The sequence below is a fragment of the Portunus trituberculatus genome, chromosome 38 (genome assembly GCF_017591435.1).
Source record: "Portunus trituberculatus isolate SZX2019 chromosome 38, ASM1759143v1, whole genome shotgun sequence".
Lineage (NCBI taxonomy): Eukaryota > Metazoa > Arthropoda > Malacostraca > Decapoda > Portunidae > Portunus > Portunus trituberculatus.
In genome coordinates, this window is record NC_059292.1 from 25,886,543 (window position 1) to 25,901,542 (window position 15,000).

Sequence of the window (15,000 nt, forward strand, 5' to 3'; positions counted from 1 at the left end):
TGGCTGACTCGCCTTCTGTTTGGCATTTTGGTGTTTCAGTTTGGCTTCGTTGAGTCATCGCAACATTGCCTTCATTTTACTTCCTTGTTTATTTATTAACTTATTTTTTGTTATTGAGTGACATTACATATAGTGTGTTTGGAATCTGTCTGTCTTTATGTGTGTATGTTTAAGGGAGGGATGGGGGAGGGAGGAGAATGGGGCTGTCTGTCTATTCATCTATCTACCTATCTATATGTCCTTTTTTTCTTTAATTTCCTCTTTTTTTTTATCTTTCTTTCTTTTGGATTTCTTTCTTTCCTTCATTAATTCCTTTCTTGCCTTCATCTTTACTATTTATCTCTTCATATGATTTCACATGATTTTTATTCTCAATTTTATCCATGTACTATCTTTTGTGGAAGTGTGAACCGCACTGACTCACGATGGCAATGGTGGAGTTAACTGTAGTGGTACTTGTGGTGGTTGTGGTGGTGGTGGTTATGGTGGTGTTGGTGGTGGTGGTGGTGGTGGCGAGAGAGAAAGTTTGGGGAGCAGAGAGGAATTTGATCAGTAGGAATGAGTCTATTGGCGGCCATTTCTGTGCAGAGGAGGAAGGAGAGGGTAAAGAAGAGTATTGGAGAGAGAGAGAGAGAGAGAGAGAGAGAGAGAGAGAGAGAGAGAGAGAGAGAGAGAGAGATTTATCGTACTGAATGAGGTGTTCAGTCGTAAATCTATGCTAATAAGTCATGAATCTGTGACTTATGTAAACAGACTAACACACACACACACACACACACACACACACACACACACACACACACACACACACACACACACACACACACACACATACACACACAGACATACACACACAAAATACAATGAGACAATGCATGAAATAGTTATACATGAAATGAGATCTGACCATTTACTCTTATCAAACTTGACGAATAATGACTTCAAATATTATAAAACTAAGAGGAAAGAGGAGTCATTATTTTCGTCTCCTCTGTAAATAAGAAGAAGTGCGTGCCTAGTAGTGCGTTAAGGAGGATCAACACGGCAAAGAGTGGCGCTCTAATGGAAACCTGAAAGCATGTGGAAAATTGTAATAAAAAAAACAACAACAACACGCCCATTAAAAGGAAAATATCCATAAAAAATTCGCATGTAGCATTTTTATTTCTGTTATGTCACCACTTCCTCCTCCTCCTCCTCCTCATCTTCCTCCTCCTCCTCCTTCTCCTCACCCTCATCCTACGTCTCTTATATCACATTAGATCCTACAATTCCTATTAAATAACTACGCTTGTAATTTCAAACAGGATTAACAATATTTCTTAATCCCTTGTGCTCATTTCTCTTCCTTCTCTTCCTCATCCTCCTCTTCCTCCTCTCAACCACAAGTGCAGTGCTCGTGGTGGCGGCTGCTGATTGGTGGATATTGGCTGGAGGGGAAGTAGAGGGGCCAATGAGAATGCTGGATTTAATATCATAATTGTATTGGATAAACTCCCTCAATCCACCATTATCCTTGACTCTTCTCTCACCTCACGTTCTCTCTCTCTCTCTCTCTCTCTCTCTCTCTCTCTCTCTCACGGGCGAGGTAATAATGAGCGCTATGAGGCGGCGGAGCGAGGACAAGTGGATGACTGGTGGGTAATGAGAGTGACGCGAGCTGGCCCGGCGTGAGAGTGGAGGTGGAGACTGAGTGGAGTGGAGTGGCTGATTTGGGGGAGGTTATAACTGAAGGAGAGGCGCCCATATTCTGCAGCACTCCTACGCTGGCCCCGTCTCCTCTACTTTCAAAAGGCTCTAATTGAAGATACGGAGTTTTTAAGATTTACACCATGTGGGCTTTTCACGGGAATTTCTGGGCTAAAGGGGATATTTTTTTGGGTACCTCCTATCTCAAAGCCCACCTGCTAGGAAACCATTGCCCCGAGTGAGGAGGCCCAACCTACACTCGGACCGTGGACAGGATTCAAACCCGTGCGCTTGGAGACCCTTCGGACCCCAAGGCACGCATGGTTCCACTGCACCACGATCGTTTTCATATGATTTTTTTTTTGACAAATTATTAAGATTTCTACTTTATTAACAGGAAAGGCAGTGTTAAGGAAAAGGTTTTTGGTTTTTCTCAGCTTAGAAATAGACGTTTTTTTTTTTTTTTGTGTGTGTGTGTGAGAGAGAGAGAGAGAGAGAGAGAGAGAGAGAGAGAGAGAGAGAGAGAGAGAGAGAGAGAGCAAAGAGCAAAGCGTTTTTGAGTACTGGCCATAGAGAGAGAGAGAGAGAGAGAGAGAGAGAGAGAGAGAGAGAGAGAGAGAGAGAGAGAGAGAGAGAGAGAGAGAGAGAGAGAGAGAGAGAGAGAGAGAGAGAGAGAGAGAGAGAGAGAGAGAGAGAGAGAGAGAGAGAGAGAGAGAGAGAGAGTGTGTGTGTGTGTGTGTGTGTGTGTGTGTGTGTGTGTGTGTGTGTGTGTGTGTGTGTGTGTGTGTGTGTGTGTGTGTGTGTGTGTGTGTGTGTGTGTGTGTGTGTGTGTGTGTGTGTGTGTGTGTGTGTGTGTGTGTGTGTGTGTGTGTGTGTGTGTGTGTGTGTGTGTGTGTGTGTGTGTGTGTGTGTGTGTGTGTGTGTGTGTGTGTGTGTGTGTGTGTGTGTGTGTGTGTGTGTGTGTGTGTGTGTGTGTGTGTGTGTGTGTGTGTGTGTGTGTGTGTGTGTGTGATTGAGTACCCGTATTCTAAATTGCTTTGCTCTCTCGCTACGATTATATTTAAAAACCATAAGGATTTAAATTGTATTTCTCGTGTTGATCAGGTGAAAATCTTGTTCAACTGTCAGTAGAATCGTAAAACCAGCCTTAAAAACCTGAGTAACCTTAAGCTTTTTTAAATGGTGAATGTACGGCACAGAAGTATTTTAGAGCATTAAGACAGTGTTAAATGGTGCTCTTCTTCTTCAATAATACCCAAGGAAACCAGATAAGGAATTAAGATTGAAAGAAAGACAGAGAATGAGATAAAAGGATTGCATTGCGTTAAAACTGAAAGGAATGGAAGTAAAAAAAAGATAAAAAGAACAAAAACAACTAGAGGAGATTCGTACATTTCGCTAACTTCTACAAGAACAGTGAAAGGAGAAAGAGACTCATAAACAATACTGCAATAACTCCTTCATTGCCTTCTTCCGTCTGTCAAACCTCATCTCTCACTCCCAAGGCCTCTGATCTGCCTACAACCCATGAGCTGTCAGGGTTTGTTAAGGGGATTGTCAGCAAATGAAAGGACTTAATAGGAGGTGAAGGCGCTAACCACAGTGGAAGTGGGTGTAATGTGTTACTTAGTAGGTAAGTCTCGTCGTTCAGGAGCTGTGAAATGTAGGTGTGGTGGTGTTCTGGTCTTGGTGGTTCACTGATCTTCTTATGGCTCTGGTGTTTTTTATGACTATCAAGCATGACTGTAATTTTTCTTTGTGCTACAACTGGTTTGGTCGTTCTATCTTATGGAGTTATGCAGAAAAAAACATAACGATAATTGTGTGCTACATGAAGAAAGAGAGAAAAAAAGGTGGGGTTATTATTTTTTTTTTTTCATCTCTTTTCTCGCCTTCAAAACTATTTAAGAGATTGGATGTTTTGTGATTGTAATGATTGGCTGACAAAGATTCTGTATCAGTAATAACAAAAAACATGGCTTTTTCCTCGCCGTGACACTAAAGAAAAAAATATCTCCCTCGTGACCCTAAAAATAATAATAATCCCACCGAGAGAACAAAGTGTGTAGGAATACTGTGCGTCGCGATTTAGGCCGGAAACTTAGCAAGGAATTCTCGTTTGGAGGAAACTTTATACCGGTGAATTTATTGGTGAGCTTTTCTTCAGGTGTGTTATGGAGCTTAGGATTTCTTCGATGATTTAGTGAAGCAGGATACCCAGCACAGGTGTCTTCGGTGTACAGCGTGGGGGTTACCCGGTGATATGTTGCCTTCTTCTGGGCAGATTGAAGGTAGCTGATAGGTGAAGGTTTTGAAATGTTGATCCACGTCTTACCTCGAATACTTTTAACAAATCAGAGGGAAAAGTTAATGGGATTTTCAAACATAATTTCGCGAGTTTAGTGGCATTTAGGTTAGATTAGATTAAGTTATTGGAATTTTTAGGCTGATGGAAAACTATTTTGAAATGTTTTAAACGTCTTATCATGATTACTTTGAATAAACTATAGGGAAAAGTTAATGTGGTTTCCAAGAACGATTTCGTGATTCTGTTAGTAATTAGGTTAGGTTAGGTTAGTTTAGGTTATTGAAATTTTCAAAGGTGTTTCCATTATTCCAGTGGGAGTTTGTGGTTTTTTCAAGACTGTTTAGTTGGTCCTTGTGATAATCAGGTTAGGTTACGTTGCGTTAGTTAGTTATTTTGGGTTCGAAGGTGTTCTTATTATTCCATTGGAAGTTATTGTGGTCTTCAAATGTGTTCTCTTGATTTTTGTGATACTTTAAAAGGGATACTGGCAGAAATTACTTGAGAAAACGTCTAATTATCGGTTTGGTCTTTAAAATATTATCCAAACTGTTGAAGGGATTTGGGTCATTACTTCTCGTTCGTGCTTCCATGGTAGTGGTGGTAGTGGTGGTGGTCGTAGTGGTGGTGGTGGTGGTGGCGTCGGTGCTGCTTGTGGTTAGAAAACTGTCTTATTAAAGATTCTGCTCATGACTTGCAAAGATGCTGTGAAAGAAAGTAATTTAACAGGTTTAGACTTTACTGCGGTGTGTGTGTGTGTGTGTGTGTGTGTGTGTGTGTGTGTGTGTGTGTGTGTGTGTGTTATGTACAGTAAGAGAGGCACCGGCCAAGGGCAACATGAAATACTGAAGAAAGCATGTCTTGATATTCTCTCTGTATGTTTCCTTTCTGTGCGTCTGTCTGTCTGTCTATCTGTCTGTCTGTATGAATGTATGTATGTACGTATGTGTCCCTGTCTGTTTGCCTGTCTGTGTCTATCTGTGTACTCATCTGTGTGAGGTTTCTTTCATTTACTGTGAGAAAACTAGTTATACATTATCTTAACTGGACTAGATTAGGTTAATACTCACTAAAGAAAAAGTACAGGTAACACACACACACACACACACACACACACACACACACACACACACACACACACACACACACACACACACACGGCTCGGTAGCTCAGTGGTTAGAGCGCTGGCTTCACAAGTCAGAGGACCGGGGTTCGATTCCCCGGCCGGGTGGAGATATTTGGGTGTGTCTTCTTTCACGTGTAGGTGCTGTTCACCTAGCAGTGAGTAGGTACGGGATGTAAATCGAGGAGTTGTGACCTTGTTGTCCCGGTGTGTGGTGTGTGCCTGGTCTCAGGCCTATCCGAAGATCGGAAATAATGAGCTCTGAGCTCGTTCCGAAGGGTAACGTCTGGCTGTCTCGTCAGAGACTGCAGCAGATCAAACAGTGAAACACACACACACACACACACACACACGTTTATCCCTCGAGTTCCCTATCCCCCTCTAAACTTTCCTCCCATATACATATACAATACATATGAAGGAACATCAAACCATCCCAGAGGAGTCTTAATAGCGCCAGTACACACCGCCGCCTTGCTAACCTGCTAACCCACGTCAATCTGCGCATCTCCAGCTTAGTACAGTTCCCCCTTAGCCTCGTAGAACAGGGAATTGAAACACACTATAATCTGATTCCTGATTCCTGATTCCTGATTCCTTGTCTCTCACTGTTTTATCATTCCTTTTCTTTCTGTTTCTTTGTTTCTGTTTTTGTCTCTTTCTGTTTCTAGTTTTACGAGGGAATGAACATACAGTCTCTCTCTATCTCTCTGTCTCTCTCTGCCTTTGTCTCCCTGTCTGTCTGTCTGTCTGTCTTTTTTGTCTCTCTATCTTTGTCTCTCTCTCTCTCTCTCTCTCTCTCTCTCTCTCTCTCTCTCTCTCTCTCTCTCTCTCTCTCTCTCTCTCTCTCTCTCTCTCTCTCTCTCTCTCTCTCTCTCTCTCTCTCTCTCTCTCTCTCTCTCTCTCTCTCTCTCTCTCTCTCTCTCTCTCTCTCTCTCTACCAGTTAGTAAGCATGGTACATTTAGAGAGAGAGAGAGAGAGAGAGAGAGAGAGAGAGAGAGAGACAGAGACAGAGTGAGAGACAGATACACACAGACAGACTGCCTGACAAATAGGCAAAGAATTTTAATAACCTGCTCCACTCACGCACTTAATTGACTGACACTCCACCCACCATCTCCACTTCATACGCACACACACACACACACACACACACACACACACACACACACACACACACACACACACACACACACACACACACACACACACACACACACACACACACACACACACAGGTTATGGAGGTCGTGGAAGCGTCTGTGTCTCGCAAGATAGTGGTGCTCTCTGTCATTGGCTACTTTGGGACATCCTTTATGTAAGAGATCGTGACCTGAAATAGCATTTTTTTTGTAGCCCAGAGTTGTGGGAAGAAGAAAGAAGAAGAAGAGGAGAGAGAGAGAGGAGATAGAGGAAAGAGGAAGAGGAGGAGGAGGAGGAGGAGGAGGAGATACAACGGGTCATCAATGCCACAAGGAGAGAAAAAGAGGAAAAAAAATGAAAAATATGTGTGTGTGTGAATGGACGTGAGTGTCAGAGGAAGCAAGTGACGGCAGTAGGAGGAAGAGGAGGAGGAAGAAGGAAGGAAGGAAGGAAGGAAGAAGGGAAAGAAGGATTACAAAATAACTCAGATAGGAGGAAAGGAAGGATAACCAGAGGCGGAAGAAAGAGATAACAGGTTGATGGAGGAAAGGAAGGAGAGAAGATAAGATAGTGACAATGACAAGGAGGAGGAGGAGGAGGAGGAGCAGAAGGAGGAGGAGGAGGAAGAATAGAAAAGAAAACACGTCTGACCTTAAAATCTACACAAAAAATGACATTGACGGAATCGTAAGAATGACAGAGATAAAGAGGAATAGAAGAAGAAGAAGAAGATAAAAGACAGTGAGGAGAAGGAAAGGAAGAAAAGAAAGGGGAAAAAAAAAGAAGCAGGGAACAGATAAATGAGACAGACCTCTCCTACGCCACATGTAGAAAAAAAGATGCATAAATCACTGTTTTTCTTTTTTTTGTTTTGCCTCACCGTACTTAATTCTCTCTCTCTCTCTCTCTCTCTCTCTCTCTCTCTCTCTCTCTCTCTCTCTCTCTCTCTCTCTCTCTCTCTCTGTTATACTGTTTCAATACTTTCCGTGATTCCTTCTCCTTCTCTCTCTCCTTCTTCATAATTCTCATTCCTCTCATTCCTCTTTAATTCCTCTATTCTGCTCACGTTTGGTTCTCCTTCTTTCTTCCTCTTTCTCTCTTTCTCTCCCTGTTTTCTGCTTCCTGTTCGTCTATTTCCTCCCATCCTTCATTACTTACTCTCCCCTTCTTAATCTTGTTCCGGTCTCTCTCTCTCTCTCTCTCTCTCTCTCTCTCTCTCTCTCTCTCTCTCTCTCTGTTTTAGTCTTACTTTGTTCATGTTTCCTCCTCCTTCTTCTGATTCCCTTTTCTTTCTTCTTTATTTTTTTTACTTTCATTAGTGTTTTCTTCCTTCATTAGTTTCTTTATTTTTATCGTTCTCACTTATTTTTTTTCCTTTTTCTCTTTTTGATTTTTTTTTCAATATTCTTTTCTTTTTTTCCCCAGCACTATATTTTATCTCCTTTCAAACTCTAGTAATCTATCTTCCTCCTTTTTCTATATATCCTCATCACTTTTATTTCCTTATTTGCTTCCTTCTTTCTTTCTTTCCCTCTCTCCTTCCTTCCTTCCTTCCTTCCTTCCTTTCTTTCTTCCTTCCTTCCTTCCTTCCTCAGTCACATTAATCTAATTTTAACCCATCTCTTCACTCCTCTTTCCTTCTTTCTTCCAGTCTTACATACTTGAACTTCTAACATTCTTTCCCATCATTCAACTTTGCCCTCTCCTCGACCTTTACTCTTTATATCCCCCCCTCTGACCTTCTCCATTTCCTAGTCACTTCCCTCCCCTTCCGCGTCCTTTAACTTCTTCCAACCCTTCCTTCATCTCTTCCATAACACTATTCTTTCCATCAGGACCTTTAATAATATCTTAGAGAGTGATTGTTAGAGGGAAATCTGGTCTCTCTCTCTCTCTCTCTCTCTCTCTCTCTCTCTCTCTCTCTCTCTCTCTCTCTCTCTCTCTCTCTCTTTCATTCTTTTCTTTTTCCATTTTCTCCCTCCGTCATCTGTTTTCTCTCGGTGCAAGGTGGAAATGTATGTGTCTTCTCCCGCTTCTTCGCGGTATTAGTTGTGTTGTCTTGGTTTCTCATTTTGCTAAGGAAGGGAGGAAGTGAGGTTGTTTTTTATTGTTTATGTCTGTTTATCTATTTTTTTTTTTTTTTACCTATTTGCCTTTTGTCATTTCCTTGTTTGATTTTTCTTTTGGTTTCGTTAGTAATGTTGCACTGAAGAAGCCGGAGGATAGAAAAAAGCACACACACACACACACACACACACACACACACATACATAAACACACACACACACACACACACACACACACACACACACACACACACACACACGTACAAAAAGAAAAGAAAAACAAAACTTGATATCCTGTTGGTGTTTTTAATTGGAGTGATTTATTTGTTGTTTCAGTTTATTTGATTAATTTTCAGGTCTTTTTTTTTTTTTTTTACGAATGCAATTCATTTTAGTTTGCAGTTTTTTTGTTTGACTTCTCTCTCTCTCTCTCTCTCTCTCTCTCTCTCTCTCTCTCTCTCTCTCTCTCTCTCTCTCTCTCTCTCTCTCTCTCTCTCTCTCTCTCTCTCTCTCTCTCTCTCTCTCTCTCTCTTACTTATTCATGGAAAAAATATGTAATATCTGTTTATCAAGTGAAATTTTAGTGAATAACGATTAGCTACATACCCACTCACCTGTCCAAACACACACACACACACACACACACACACACACACACACACACACACACACACACACACACACACACACACACACACCTTACCTAAGCCATCCAGCTGCTTTCTTAATGTTTTCATAGTTGAGCAACTCATTTTTTTACCAACATAATCCAGCCGGCCATTGGGAAACTCACGATTCTCTATCTGTCTCTCTGGACTCACTCGTAACAAAGACACACTCATCTTCTCTTTAGCACTGCATCGCCTTCCTGTCTCGTGAATTCTGCCGGTGAATGTTTGATGCTAATGCTTGTTATGTTGAGACAGTTATATGAACAATTGAATAGTGAGATGTGGTAGATAAATCTCAGTGTGATCCAGGAATGCTATTATTACTCTAACGTTTCGATTCAAAAACTCTCTGAATAATACATAATAAAAGTATTTTTGGGTCAACTTGAGATTTATCCACCACGCTCTTGTTATCTGTATCGGTCTCATACTAACTCCACTCTTCTGTTTACGTTCCAGTTATCGTAGGTGAGTGGAATGGAGGTGGATTCTAGTTCCCAGTCATTCGAGAACTTTCAAAGATAAGTTAGTAGAGTGGACGTGGATGAATGGACTGTTTCAGGTTGTTAGTGCTGAATCAATAGAGAGCTTTAAATGTTAGAGAGAAGTGGATAAGTGGAACGGTCTCAGGTTGTTAGTGCCGCGTCAGTAGTGAGCCTTACATAGACAGATTTGTAGGTGGGATGATGGTAAGTGGGCATAGGAAGGCATGCTATATACTGGGACTGCCACGTGTACTTGTAAGCACGGTGGATTCTTGCAGATTTCCTCGTTTTCGTATGTTCTCATGTTCTTATGAATAAACAGTAACAATCTTTTATGTATAAGGGAGACCATGAACAAAAAGAGCAAATAAATAGATTGAAGAAAGATAATGGCTCGCTGATTATGTCCTCCTTAAGAAAAAATTAATAAAAAGGTAAAAAAAAATTGGAAAAGGGACTAGTTGAGGTTTAGAGGTGCCTTAAAATTCTTTCTTAAAAGAAGTGAGTGAGAGGAAATAAGATAGAGTAATTCCTTTCACTTCGATGTTGTTATTAAAGATTACACGTGCAATATTTATCCCATAATAGTTTTAATATTCCACAAGCTATTGTGTAACTATTGTGTACCATTTATACGTTTTACTTTGATGACTGTGACTTGCCTTGCACTACCTGTTGTTTTGTATCTTGGTAGAATCTGCAATTTAGCTTTCAACGTCGCGAGTTGTAGCGGCGCCAGACAAGTTTAAAATCAATCAGTCTCTTTTATTTTCACCTCTGTTCTGTTCAGCGCTCAGGTATTTCTATTCTTGACCTTCACGCAATGACGTCACACTCATAAAACACAGCAATATGAATAACGTACATATATTCCCACAACAATCTATTCACCAGTTTTATGCGGTGACGCAAGACTCATAAAACACACCACGTATCTTAATGGCGTGTTTTCATATGCATATCACTGCGGCTCGATAAGAATGTTAAAATGCTGTCACTCTGGTATGTATCACTGCGATCGACACTGCTTGCTCGCTCCTCCTTCTCCTCCACCCACCTCCACTTCCCCTCCAGGCCTCAGTTCCCTTCCTGTCGTGGTGTGTCCTCCTTCGCCTCGCCTCGCTTCGTCTCCCTTCGCCCCGACGCGCCTCGCTTCCCCGCGCCTCGCCACACAACACCGATTGTTTTGCTTCCGCCGGAACACTTGAGTTGGTGCGAAGTTGACGCTTCTCTTCTTGTTCTTTATTTTTCTTTGCTCTCTGTCTTTCATGTGTATTGAGAGAGAGAGAGAGAGAGAGAGAGAGAGAGAGAGAGAGAGAGAGAGAGAGGGGATATTGTTCCATTTCTGATATTCAAAGTTTCATGGCATCTTGGTATTCACAGAGACGCGACCGCTCTCTCTCCCTCACGTGTTTCATCATTTATTCATTCACATATTAATCTGTGCTTTTTTTGTTTGAATCAATTGTAATAGCAAGTGCATAGTTTAGACACCTTCCTTCGCTCCATAATATCAATACTTCCATGTCCTGCTTTACCATACTTTGTCTTTCTTTCTCTTTTAAATCTTCCTCCTCTCTCATATTGTTTTTTTTTCTCCTCCATGTCTTCTTCCGCGTTTTCTCTCTCTTCTATGCCTCTTCTCATTCTTTCTTATCCTCTACTGTTTTCACCCATCTTTATACTACCCTACTTTCACTTTTCATTTCTTTTTCACTTCAAAATCTCCAATCCCTCCTCCTCTTCCATGTGTCCTTCCTTTTCCGTCTCTTTTTCTACACACCCTCTATACAATCTACACTTTTCATAACCATCGCATAGGCATGGATAGGCAGGAGACTTCTAGCTTTCTTTCTTGCCCTGCTCGCTCACCCAATAAACACTCGATCATTAGGGAGTGAAGTGGTGAAGAAAAGCGCAATGGAACTCAAGTCAACAGTTTTCCAGGGAAGGTAACTGTTTTTCGTTGTTCTTTTTCCTCGTCGCTCTTTCTTCGTCAGACACTTCGGCTATTGAGTTTGTGAAGTGTTGTCTCTACCCTATGGAGTCACATGAGAGGGTACTTCAGTGTGTGTGTGTGTGTGTGTGTGTGTGTGTGTGTGTGGAGTTATTTCTTGTAATTTAATGATTATTGTAACCGCCACAAGAGGATGAGAGCAGTAAAGTGAGACGGAAAGGAACGATTGTGGAGAACTAGGAAAAGATGGAAGATAAGGAGAAGGAAGACGAAGATGAGGAAGAAGATGATGATGGTGGTAATGATAAGGAGAAGGAGGAGGAAGAAACAATTAAGGGGATGGCAATGAAGGAGTGCTAAGGACGCTAAGTATAGGAATGTTTCAGGATTTTCCGTGAGTTGCTTTACACCACCATCGCCACCACCACCACCACCACCACCACCACCACCACCACCACTACACGGCAGGGCTGAAAAAAAAAGAACAGTGAAAAGAATGACTAAAATAACACTAAAGTAAACCAGAGGAATACACGAAAGAAAGAAAGAAAAAGGAAGAATGAAGATAAGAAGATGTGAAGGTAATATGTCGTTACTACTACGACCACCACCACCACCACCACCACCATCACCACCAGCCAGCCAGCCAGCCAGCCAGCCAGCCAGCCAGCCAGCCAGCTAGCACCCTAGACATCATCAAGCACACATTTCCTCTCCTGGCACACTAACTGACCCTTGCCTTTTCCCTCCCCATGTACTCTCCTTCTCTCTTTCTCCTCCCTTCCTCTTCTTCCAAATGCTACTCTTTTTTTCATTCTCCCTCTTTCCTCCTCTTTCCCTTCGTCTTCTTCTTCCTGGAATGTTACCTTGATGCACAACAATAACCGAGTTCCGCCTTTCTTTCCTCTTCCTGTTTTTCCTTCTTCTCTTCCTCTTACTCGTCTTTCGTGTCTTGCATTATGTGATTGGATGAAAGATTTTTTTTTTTTTTATTCATAAGCTGCTCTCTCTTTTCCTTTCAGAGATTGTCTTTACTCGTCTTTACTTCTCTGGTTTCATCTTTATTTTCTTATTCTTCCTTGATGTTATTCTCTCTCTCTCTCTCTCTCTCTCTCTTGTTCCTTTTTATCATGACCTCCGCTCTCGTTTCTCTTTCTCACTCCGTCACCTGTTGATTCTCCTCCTCCTCCTCCTCCTCCTCCTCCTCTTCCTCCTCCTTTGTTACCGCCCAGCAAACACTTCCGCCTCGTCGTCACATTAGTGTGGTGTGTTTCATGTCAAAACACTTACTACTAACATTGCGCTTCTCTCCTCCTCCTCCTCCTCCTCCTCCTCCTCCTCCTCCTCCTCCTCCTCCTCCTCCTCCTCTTCCTCTTCTTCCTCTTCCTATCTGTTTTCCCCTTCCTGCTTTCTCCTTAGAACCCTCTAAACACACACACACACACACACACACACACACACACACACACACACACACACACACACACACACACACACACACACACACACACACACACACACACACGATAAAACTAATAAAACTCGTATTTTCTTCAACAAATTGTTCATATGGTATATTTTATTTGATCATTTACTTGTTTTATTTGTCTATCCATTTATCATTTTTATTTTACATTATTTATTCTTGTATTGTTAGTGTCGTCTTAATTCTTTAAATGATTCAAACTTAGTATCTTTCATCTTCTTCGTTCTCTTTCTCTTCTTACTCTTCCTCTTCTTCTTCTTCTTCCTCCATCTCATTTAACTAATCATGGTAAGCCTCACCAACCCAGAGGCGAGAATGCGTCATGTGGGGTGTTATTATCTGTCTATCCCTTACTTGTCCCCCCCCACTCTCTCTCTCTCTCTCTCTCTCTCTCTCTCTCTCTCTCTCTCTCTCTCTCTCTCTCTCTCTCTCAATTTGCTGTTTTTTCTATTTTATCAGATCGTCTGTTTTTTTGTATGTTTATCAATATGTGTATCTGTTTTCGCATTATCTGCTTTTCCCTTCCTTCCTTCTTTATTTTCTTTCATCTCTTCTTTTTCTATGGCCTCTCATTACTCTTATTATTCTATTCCTCTCTCGCTTTCCATTTCTTCATTTTTTCCTCAAATCTCTTCTTACTTTTTAAATCTCCTGCTGATGCCTAATGACAGTCGCATGACACCTGGAGACTGCTTTCACATTACTCTTGTTATTCTATTCCTCTCTCGCTTTCCATTTCTTCATTTTTTCCTCAAATCTCTTCTTACTTTTTAAATCTCCTGCTGATGCCTAATGACAGTCGCATGGCACCTGGAGACTGCTTTCACACCAACGATTTTTGCGTGGACTGTCCCAAGCTGTTCCTCTCGATATCCGCTTCGGTATCTTCTCTTCATATATTGTTAGTGCACCATTATCTCTCATTGAAGGAGATCGTAAAACTCTGCTTTCTTTCATACTTTACTGAGACAGTTAGAATATTTTATGAGAAAACTGAATATATATCTGTTTTTCTCGATATTTTACCACAAAAAAACTCATAAATTTAGTAAGAAGTCCCCGTCACCGCATGCGGGAAACACCAGCCGTGTGAAAGCGTCCATAGCAACACATGATCACAGAAACCATTGTGCCGGATCCCCAAAACTGCCGTTCCGGTTTCGAGTGAACACGTTCATAAGAGTCAGTGTAATATTAAACTGTTCATTCAGCCTGAGCCGCACCGGCGAAAACCGCTGTGTGAAAGCACCCATACGTTCTCTTCTTCCTTCCCTCCATTCCTCTTCCTCCTCCTTCTCCTCCTCCTCTTCTTCTTCTTCCTCTTCCTCCTTCTCCTATTCATGATCTCTTTACACATGGTGACTTTCCTCTTTTATTTTCCCCTCTCCTTGCTTGCTTATTTTTACCATGAAAATTTCTCTCTCTCTCTCTCTCTCTCTCTCTCTCTCTCTCTCTCTCTCTCTCTCTCTCTCTCTCTCTCTCTCTCTCTCTCTCTCTCTCTCTCTCTCTCTCTCTCTCTCTCTCTCTCTCTCTCTCTCTCTCTCTCTCTCTCTTTCATTTCGTATTCTCTAATTCATCACTTTCCTTTTTCTTGTTGCTTCCTTTTCTTCATCTTTATTTGTCTCTTTTTCTTATTTTTTTTCTTATGTGTGTTTCCTTCCTATCTTTCAATTTGATCAATATCTCCCCCTATCTTCTTTTGCTAATTTCGTTTTCTATTCTTTTCAGTTTTATGTTTTCTCTATTTTTTCTTCCCATTGTATATCTCTATTTTTTTCTTCTCATTCCTGCTTTATTTCTTTTCCTATCCCTATTTTCCTTCTTTCCCAATTTTTCATCCATTTCTAACATCTTTTAAATTTTTCCTTCACTTCTTTTCCTTTCCTCCTCCTCCTCCTCCTCCTCCTTATATAACTTTTTTCTCATTTCTTTTCTTTCTTTCCTCCAAACCATTTATCTTCTTCAATTTTCTCCCTTGTCCTCCTTCGTTTTTGTCTCCATCCCTCACTTATCCTGTCCTTCCTCTCTCTCTCTCTCTCTCTCTCTCTCTCTCTCTCTCCAACCTCTTGTAAT

General features: G+C 41.4%; 1 protein-coding gene across 4 annotated transcripts in view; it reads left to right on the plus strand.

The window, feature by feature from the left end:
* The window catches only part of LOC123514651 (5-hydroxytryptamine receptor 1-like), a 456,202-nt gene that overhangs the window by 195,872 nt on the left and 245,330 nt on the right, over positions 1–15,000 (plus strand). The window contains exon 2 of one of the 4 annotated variants that reach the window (XM_045272670.1): positions 9,459–9,467. The exons of the other annotated variants lie outside the window; for them this stretch is intronic. The gene's annotated coding sequence lies outside the window, so the exon portion shown is untranslated. The remainder of the gene's footprint in view (positions 1–9,458; positions 9,468–15,000) is intronic. 4 annotated transcript variants of the gene reach the window in all.